At 38.6% G+C, this 8241-nt stretch overlaps 1 protein-coding gene across 1 annotated transcript in view; it reads left to right on the top strand.

Annotated features, from left to right (window-relative positions):
• Nucleotides 1-645: 645 nt before the first annotated feature.
• LOC101847713 (carbonic anhydrase-related protein 10-like) overlaps nt 646-8241 on the top strand; it is a 130825-nt gene continuing 123229 nt past the window's right edge. Inside the window, exon 1 of the mRNA XM_035968966.1 lies at nt 646-800. The gene's annotated coding sequence lies outside the window, so the exon portion shown is untranslated. The remainder of the gene's footprint in view (nt 801-8241) is intronic.

The following is an 8241-nucleotide window of genomic DNA, read 5'->3' as shown; positions in this document are numbered from 1 at the left end:
AGAGAGAGAGAGAGAGAGAGAGAGAGAGAGAGAGAGATAGATAAATAGTGTGTAACACATGGTTCACTCATTCGTGTAGTCCAACCAAAGAGACCGACTCGGGCCAGGTAATGAAGGATTTCAAAACCTTGCACTACCCACTTATGCAGAATACAACTTTAAAGCTAAATTAGAGGCTTTACAAGAGAGTAACTGACAAAGAATAGAAGGAGTAGAGATAAGAATGGTAGACGCTTGATATGAAATATGGAGCAATCCATACCAAAGCACCTGCCAACCTACCATTCTCAGAGACTGTGAATCACGAAGCCAAAAAGCGAAAGTCCCAAAGAGACAGAGACATGATTATGAGCAACTAGTAACCGATGAGTTTTTAAGCCCTTACACCCAACTCTCCTTCATAAGCCCCATCAACCCCCCCCCCCCCAAACCACCAATCTGTATCCTCGCTCATTCCCTTACCTCACCCTCCTCTCAACCCGGAACCACGCACGTACGTGTGAGAGTGAGTACTCAGCGCGCGAGCCGTCCTGACACGGGTGTTTGTGGGTGGGTCCGTCTGGGGGAGGGAAAGAGGAGGGGGCGGGAAGGGGGGTTGGGGAAAGAGCGACATCTCTCACAGACTCACACCCGTGACTGATTCATTCGGTGACGACGGGCGGACGGTCGTAGGCGTTCACGTTGAGAGGAAGGCGAGGCAAAGTGCCGCTACCGCTTAAATCGAGTTTGCGCTCTCTGTCTGTGGATAAACCGCTGCTGGTGAGCTGTCCACGCGAAGCGAGGTGCTGGAACGAGAAACAGTGAGTAACTTGGGAAAACTTTTTTAAAAAGGTTTCTACTTTTTAATTTCATAGTCTAAAATAATGTGCACTTTGTGTGTACTTTTGTTGTGTCCACTTTCGAGAATCACGGTGGTCACCTATGACGAAACTGGCTTTAACTTTTCTTCGTAAAAGTAATTCATCTTTGTATGTTTTTAACGGCCCCTTTAACACTGTCTTGATATTCAATGGACGGGTCTCCAATACTTTTTCCTTCTGTTTGTTTTTTATATAATCACTTACACATAAATGTTACTTTATCATATTATGTGCGAAATATAACGTTGATAACATCATTCCCCATCAAGAATAATTTAGATTCTTTCATCTCCAAAATTGAACCCAAATGTGATATACACAAAACAGAAACATGAAACTTAGTAATAATATTTGGTTGGGTTTTATATGACAAATAACAGGCCTAATAAGGTATTAATTACAAAATCGGCTCTCTCCGAAGAGAAGCCGAGTACAATAATAATGCATTATTATCTCAGTAATGTATTAGATCGCAACTTCAGGGAAAATGGAGCTTGTTTCTTTTTTTGTTTTGGCTGTCTCATACCCCGAGAACACCCGAGGAATTCTAACTGGCCATTGTGTTGTCTAAACCGGCCTACCCTTTGATCACGCCGCCGCCTTTGATTGATTGTGACGAAATGTTTCTTTGATCTGAGCCACAGCTTTTGCGATATAGGAAAGTCGGTAATGGAGCTGGATTTCTTCTCCTAGACGTCTTGAAATATCTCGGAGACGGGTGCAGGGGTCTATGAACGCCGACATTTCTCGATTTCCAGTCAGCCCCAATAATCTCGCAGTCCCCCACAACCCTGGCTTGCCCCTCCGGGATCATGCAACCAAAAGATACTATAAATATGTAATAATAATAATAATAATAATAATAATAATAATAATCATCATCATTATCATCATCATCATCATCATCATCATCATCATCATCATCATCATAGAAGATAGATAGATAGATAGATAGATGGATAGATAGATAGATAGCACTTGCACAGCGCAAATTCCCGCTCAGCAGCAATCTTTATACGCTTTACAATCTGGGGCGGCTCGAGGGGCTAAAAAGTGGGCGGGCACAATTAAACTATCGCAAGCTGAATATAGTCAAGGGCATAGTCAATGAGACGGAGCGAATTTTAGGATCTTTGGTTTAGTGGGAGAGTACCTCGTGCTTTTATTTTTATTCTTTTTACTTGTCGCTTTAATTTCTAGTAGTAAGTTTGTTCGTTAGCTAAACATCAATTTCGTTCGTCCTGTATTGAAACTGAACACTCAAGTAATAACTTTCACAACTCCATTACAAAACCATTCAAAGGCATAATTCATAGGACGGTCACGTTCACCTCCCTCAGGTTCATGGTCACAGAGTCACTTAAAATAGTAGCAAGACAGACAATGAACCAATCACAATTCACTTGAGCACTCCGCTGGACTGCTCAGGGGCTCACATAATATTGGCAAGAAATAGCGTATGGTCTGTCGCGTTATTTTTAGACGGCCTACTGTGGGCTATGTTTCGGCACTACTCGGCTGGAGCACATTTGAGATGTGTCGTCTTATTAATATTAATGTACCGCCACACTCGCTACGAGTGTCGTCATCGTTTGGGTTATCCCAAAGTGGGATTTATAGGTCAGGTTACACCATTGAATATCCTGTTATGTTTAGCTAAAGCGTGTGGACTTTGGCATGGCACAGTAGATGGGTTACGGCGCTATAGATACAGAATTTGACAGTTATGGACCTTGTTTTGATATTTTTATTATTGTGGGTGTTTTACGTAATAGAACATTTTTTTAAAAATTGGGCGGCACTGCACAACCGCACCCGTTTACAATATACTATATTCCGGCAAACCTGATAGCATTTTGAAATAATCTCAACTGCTTGGGAAACATACGGCGCAAGCTGCCATTTTGATAGGAGTTAAAACACTATTTTACTGACAAAATTTTTCGCTGTCTATGGTCGGGTATTCATTCTCACCTGGTTGAAGTGAGGGAAATTCGTGTAAAATGCCTTTCCAAAGGATACAGCATAATGTACGGTAGCTAAAATATTACTGTCTGCCAAGTTTTGAAAGTTTTACCGAAGTCTGAGGAAGCATTACTCGTGCACAAAAGACGTTGGTTCGATTCCCGTTTGGAATTGTTGTATTCAACCAGTCTCGCTTGTCCTTACTTGACATCCAAGGACAAAACAGCCGGCGACCTAAATGCCGATGAGGGCACGAACAATTAAGGGAGGAAGGCTCTAATTGCTTATTAAGTAGCAGGAAATCTCCCCCTGGACTTTTATCCGAGTAGATTCTTGTCTGTTACGGGCTCACGGAATTTCCCTTGTTTCGTTTAATTGATTTTGTGCAAACTTTTACATTGGCATTTTGCAGAGATTTTATCCTATGCTGCCACCCCCACCCCTTTTCGCTCTGTCTGTCTGTCTGTCTGTCTGTCTGTCTGTCTGTCTGTCTGTCTGTCTGTCTGTTTGTCTGTCTGTCTGTCTGTCTGTCTGTCTGTTTGTCTCTCTGTCTGTCTCTCTGTCTGTCTGCCTCTCTCTCTCTCTATCTCTCTCTATCTCTCCCCTCTCTGTCTCTCTTTCCTGCACCCCCTCTCTCTGCTGTCTCCTCTCTCTCTCTCCTCTCTGTCTCTCTCTATCTCTATCTATCTATCTATCTATCTATCTATCTATCTATCTATCTATCTATCTATCTATCTATCTATATATTTATCTATCTATTTATCTATCTATCTATTTATCTATCTATCTATCTATCTATCCATCTATCTCCTCTCTTTTTCTGTCCCTCTCTTTCTCTCTCTCTTTCTCTCTCTCTCTTTCTCTCTCTCTCTCTCTCTCTCTCTCTCTCTCTCCCTCTCTCTCTTCCCCTCTCTCTCTCTCCTTCTCTCTGCCCATCTGTTTATCTCTCTGAAATAGTTTGCAGTTTGGTACTTGCAGATCATACTAATATAACATAACCCAAGGTAAAGCTACGTATTATAATACACGCCTTAGACGGAAAATCCATAGTTAAATATTTCGTTGCTGGTAACATCCAGGTGCCTTTACTTAACTTTACCTCTTTGAAATACTGCTTCTTTTGTCATTTGTATTTCATTGCATACTCGTTTCGAGGTGGAGCTTCAGATGAACAAAAATGTTAAATACTTCAAGGCTCGCAGCTCAGGGGACTTTCTTTAGTCTGTAAAGGTTCAAATGTACTCGTTAAAAAATCAATGATGTGATTATTCCACGAAAAAAAAAGAATTTTTATTTTTAATCCGCAAAATCACTAAATGGAAATCACAAGGATATCACATTAAAAAGCTTGCAGACTAATCCGTTCATTCCTGTTTGACTTCCGGTCGCTTATTTTAGTCTAATCTTTAATTCAACAAAAATATTATTATTAATCGACAGACAAGCAGAAAAGCATTTATTTATGAGTCTACAAACTTTTCAGTTTCTGAAAAGGTTCCGTAGTCTGTGGATTCCTCGTTTCTTTACTGATTGAAATATTTGGTCACCCTCACGTAGTATATTATCTTGTGATGATGGTACTATTGCAACGTGTAGAAAAAAAAATATGTCTATGTTGATATGAGGGAACCTCCCGCGAGATTATTCTTTTTCTTCTTTTATTCATTCTTTCAGTCTTTCGCGGTTTCCTTTGTATAAACATACCACAGGGCTGGCTGGGTTTTTTTTATTCAGAGGAAACAGAAAGAAACGTTAAAGCGGGCGGGGTGGACTGTTAAAGTATCGAACTGTAGATCGATACTTACTGTTATGTTTTCCGTTTCCGAGATCTGTTGTTCAGGGATTAATCTGCTGAATTGGTGAAGGTGACTCGGGTTCGAATCTGTTTTTAATTTAAGGAGCTTGAGTAATTTGTTTAATTACTAAAATTGGGACAAAATGATAGTCATAACATAATGGTAGAAGTTATGATAATAATAATAATAATAATAATAATAATAATAATAATAATAATAATAATATTAATAATAATAATAATAATAATAATAATAAAAATAATATTATTAATGATAATAATAATAATAATAATAATGATAATTTAATAATAATGATAATATTAATAAAGTAATAATAATAATAATAATAATAATAATAATTGTGATAACAATAGAGAATAATGGTGATGCTGATCATCATCATCATCATCATCATCATCATCATCATCATCATCATCATCATCATCATCATCATCATCATCATCATCATTATTGTGATAAACATTATCATCATCATAATTATAATAATGATAAATACATGTACATTAGCGTACATACACGCGCTATTTAGATTAAAACTAACTCATAAGCGGACGATTATACTATCTCAGCACTATCGATGACGATGTGCACATTACATGATGAATATAAAATTACAAAGAGTAAAAAGAAGGGCTAACTTTATGCCACAAGGGGTAAGGATCACAAATAGATCAAATTCAAGAGTTCTATTCCTGGATGCCCTTTAGGATAGTTGATACCCACAAAGGTGCACACAGCTAGCAGTTTCAGCTAATTGGCCAGGAATTCAGATACACCCTTCAACACCCACCCACCCATCCACCCACCCTGTGCATGCTCTCTAGTTTCCGTCAGTTTCCAAACAAATTTTGCTAGTTTTTGTTTGTTTTTTCTGTCATTTTTTTTCTTTTCACTTGTTTGTGTCTCTTTAGTTAGTTTTTTTTTTCCAAAACATAATGTAGAACTACTTTAACAATGTTCTCCTTTGTCTTCTTCGTAGAATCTCATTTCATTAGATCAACTGTAAGCTGAAGCACTATGACAGAATGATCTCTTTGAAGACAACTAATGGTAATATTGCGATATCAATCAATCTGTCTATCTATCTATCTATCTATCTATCTATCTATCTATCTATCTATCTATCTATCTATCTATCTATCTATCTATCTATCTATCTATCTATCTACCTATCTCTCTATCAATCAATATATCGATCTATCATTCTATTTGTCTGTCTGTCTCCATTCTCTCTCTCCCTCTCTCTCTCTCTCTCTCTCTCTCTCTCTCTCTCTCTCTCTCTCTCTCTCAACACACACACACATGGAAAACACATCAGTCTGATTTCCCTATTTGTCTGAAGCACCAGTGCAGATTTCAGTGTCCGGGAGTTGTACAGTGACGCCAATGTTCCATTCACGTGCAGCACGAAATATGAAAACCACCAGGACAAAAATCCTCTTTGCGACATGAATTTCCAAGAACAAGAATAAAAACAATAACAAAAAAATAATGAGACTCTTCATTACACAAAGATTTCGTCGGATTACTGGCCCGCAGAATTAATTAATCAAACCCAACAACACTACCATTCTTCCTATGACGTCGGAGCTCGATGCTAAATATATGTAAGAAAAGAACCAGTGTCTGGCTCTAAGTTTTTTTTTACTCTTCGATCGCCATGTCTGTGGCAGACAACGTAGGCCATTGCCCTCTAATCCTCTCTGTCTCTGTTCTCTGCTCTTCTTTAAGTTCTGATCAGGTTTGATTCATTCAGCCGGCTCCTATTTACTCTGCAATGTTTCATTGGTTTTTATTATTACTATTATTTTGTTGTTGTTGCTCGGAATGTGTGTCGTCAGCAGCCGTCTGTTTTCCACGTATTTTTCTTTAAAAAATAAATAAAGGAGTAACTGAAAAAATCATTCTATTTTAAAATGAATAAGACATAATTGTTTTTATCCATTGTGCGTTTTGCTCCGAGATATATAAGAAATAATTAATAAATAAAAAGATAAATAATAAATTACTTTCCGGAATTTTCTCTCAGTGATTTATTGATTTAAAATTTCACCTGGGTGTGGCTTGTACCTTGCCGAAGAATAATGGAGATTGTACACAAAATGTTTGTGCAATGAGAAACTAACCATGGATGCGGAGAAAGGGTTCTGGAGATTGAAGGGGAGGGGTGGATCTTCCGTTAATTAAGTAGTGTTGAATTTATTTCCTACGGATTCAGAGGAATAGTGAAATCGCAGCTACAATGGCTTCAAGGCACAATGTTATTGACGCTCACTGCTCATCGCCAGAGACAATGATTCATTTGATCCTCGTCCATAGACTCTGTTAACAAAACAGAACGAACCAGCCAGGGTGTCTATGACTGACGATTTTTGTTGTGGAGGAGTTGGAGTGGATTTGAACATGATATAGTTTTTAGTCGATTTCAGAGACAATACTATTTCAGATAGCAATTCATCGATTGCTAGAAAGACGAGACCTTCACAGAGTTGTGGAGAGGAGGGCGACATGAGGCATAGAAAGTGAAAAACTAACATTCTGAACTGGAGTTGGGATGGGCAAGGACTTAGAACTAAAACCTTTTCCGTGCTGGGTATAGTCAAGGGTCATCCTTAACCAGTGCAAATTTGATGACAAGCTTTGATGCTTGTTAGCAATCTGTAATAATTGTGAACCTCACTGCACAACAGATATTCCTATAATCAGCTCTTTTTTTAAAAAACCAGTATAGCCAAAATATATACATGGACTGGCCTGTATATAGCAGAATGGGCAGCGGCAGGATGGAGGGTCATTACACGTCAACCTCTGAGTTAGAGATAACACCTTCAGGAACCCAGGAATAGTTTTTTACCTTTAAATTAGCGAAACTTGATAACTTGAAAAGTTTTGTTATCAGCAGTAAAAGGTACTGTCGAACCTGCCTTAGCGGTCGCGTGTTCTTATGATCTAATGTGACATTCTCGAGTTGTTACTCTATTTTAACCTTTTTAAACCGTTCAAAGCCATAACGGTCGGTCTTTTTCAAGAAAAGTTGGCCTCAAAACCTGCTCGCAGTAGTTACTTGCTGCAACAGTTTTAATTATGAAAAAAAAAAATTTATAAAGTGCATTTCCAAAAAAGTAGCTCAATGCGCTTTACATTGGAATACCCATTTTCAAAACCGTTCTTTCTATTTCCTTTCTTCTCATACAATATATATTTATACACAGACACGCACACACACACACACACACACACACACACACACTCACACACACACACGCGCGCGGACTATTTTCATCCAGACATAGGCACAGAACAACTATAATAATGACATAGTTTTCCACAAACGCGTTCTCAAAGGGAGTGTGTACGTTTATCACTGCAAAGAAGCTGTTATGTTGAATATGATTGGATGAAAATGAAATGGAAGGATAAATTTTTACGATTTTAGATTTTAAACTAGTAAGTGACCATAACTCAGAGCCTGCTCATAGCGGCCACCTGTCTTTTAGCGCTTACGGTCGTGTATTTGGCCACAGCTGCAGATGAGGAAGAAGAGAGCAAGAGAGAGAGAAAGAGAGAGAGAGAGAGAGAGAGAGAGAGAGAGGGAGAGA

This window comes from Aplysia californica, unplaced genomic scaffold (assembly GCF_000002075.1).
Source record: "Aplysia californica isolate F4 #8 unplaced genomic scaffold, AplCal3.0 scaffold00100, whole genome shotgun sequence".
Classification (NCBI taxonomy): Eukaryota; Metazoa; Mollusca; class Gastropoda; order Aplysiida; family Aplysiidae; genus Aplysia; species Aplysia californica.
This window is presented reverse-complemented; position numbering and strand designations above follow the sequence as displayed.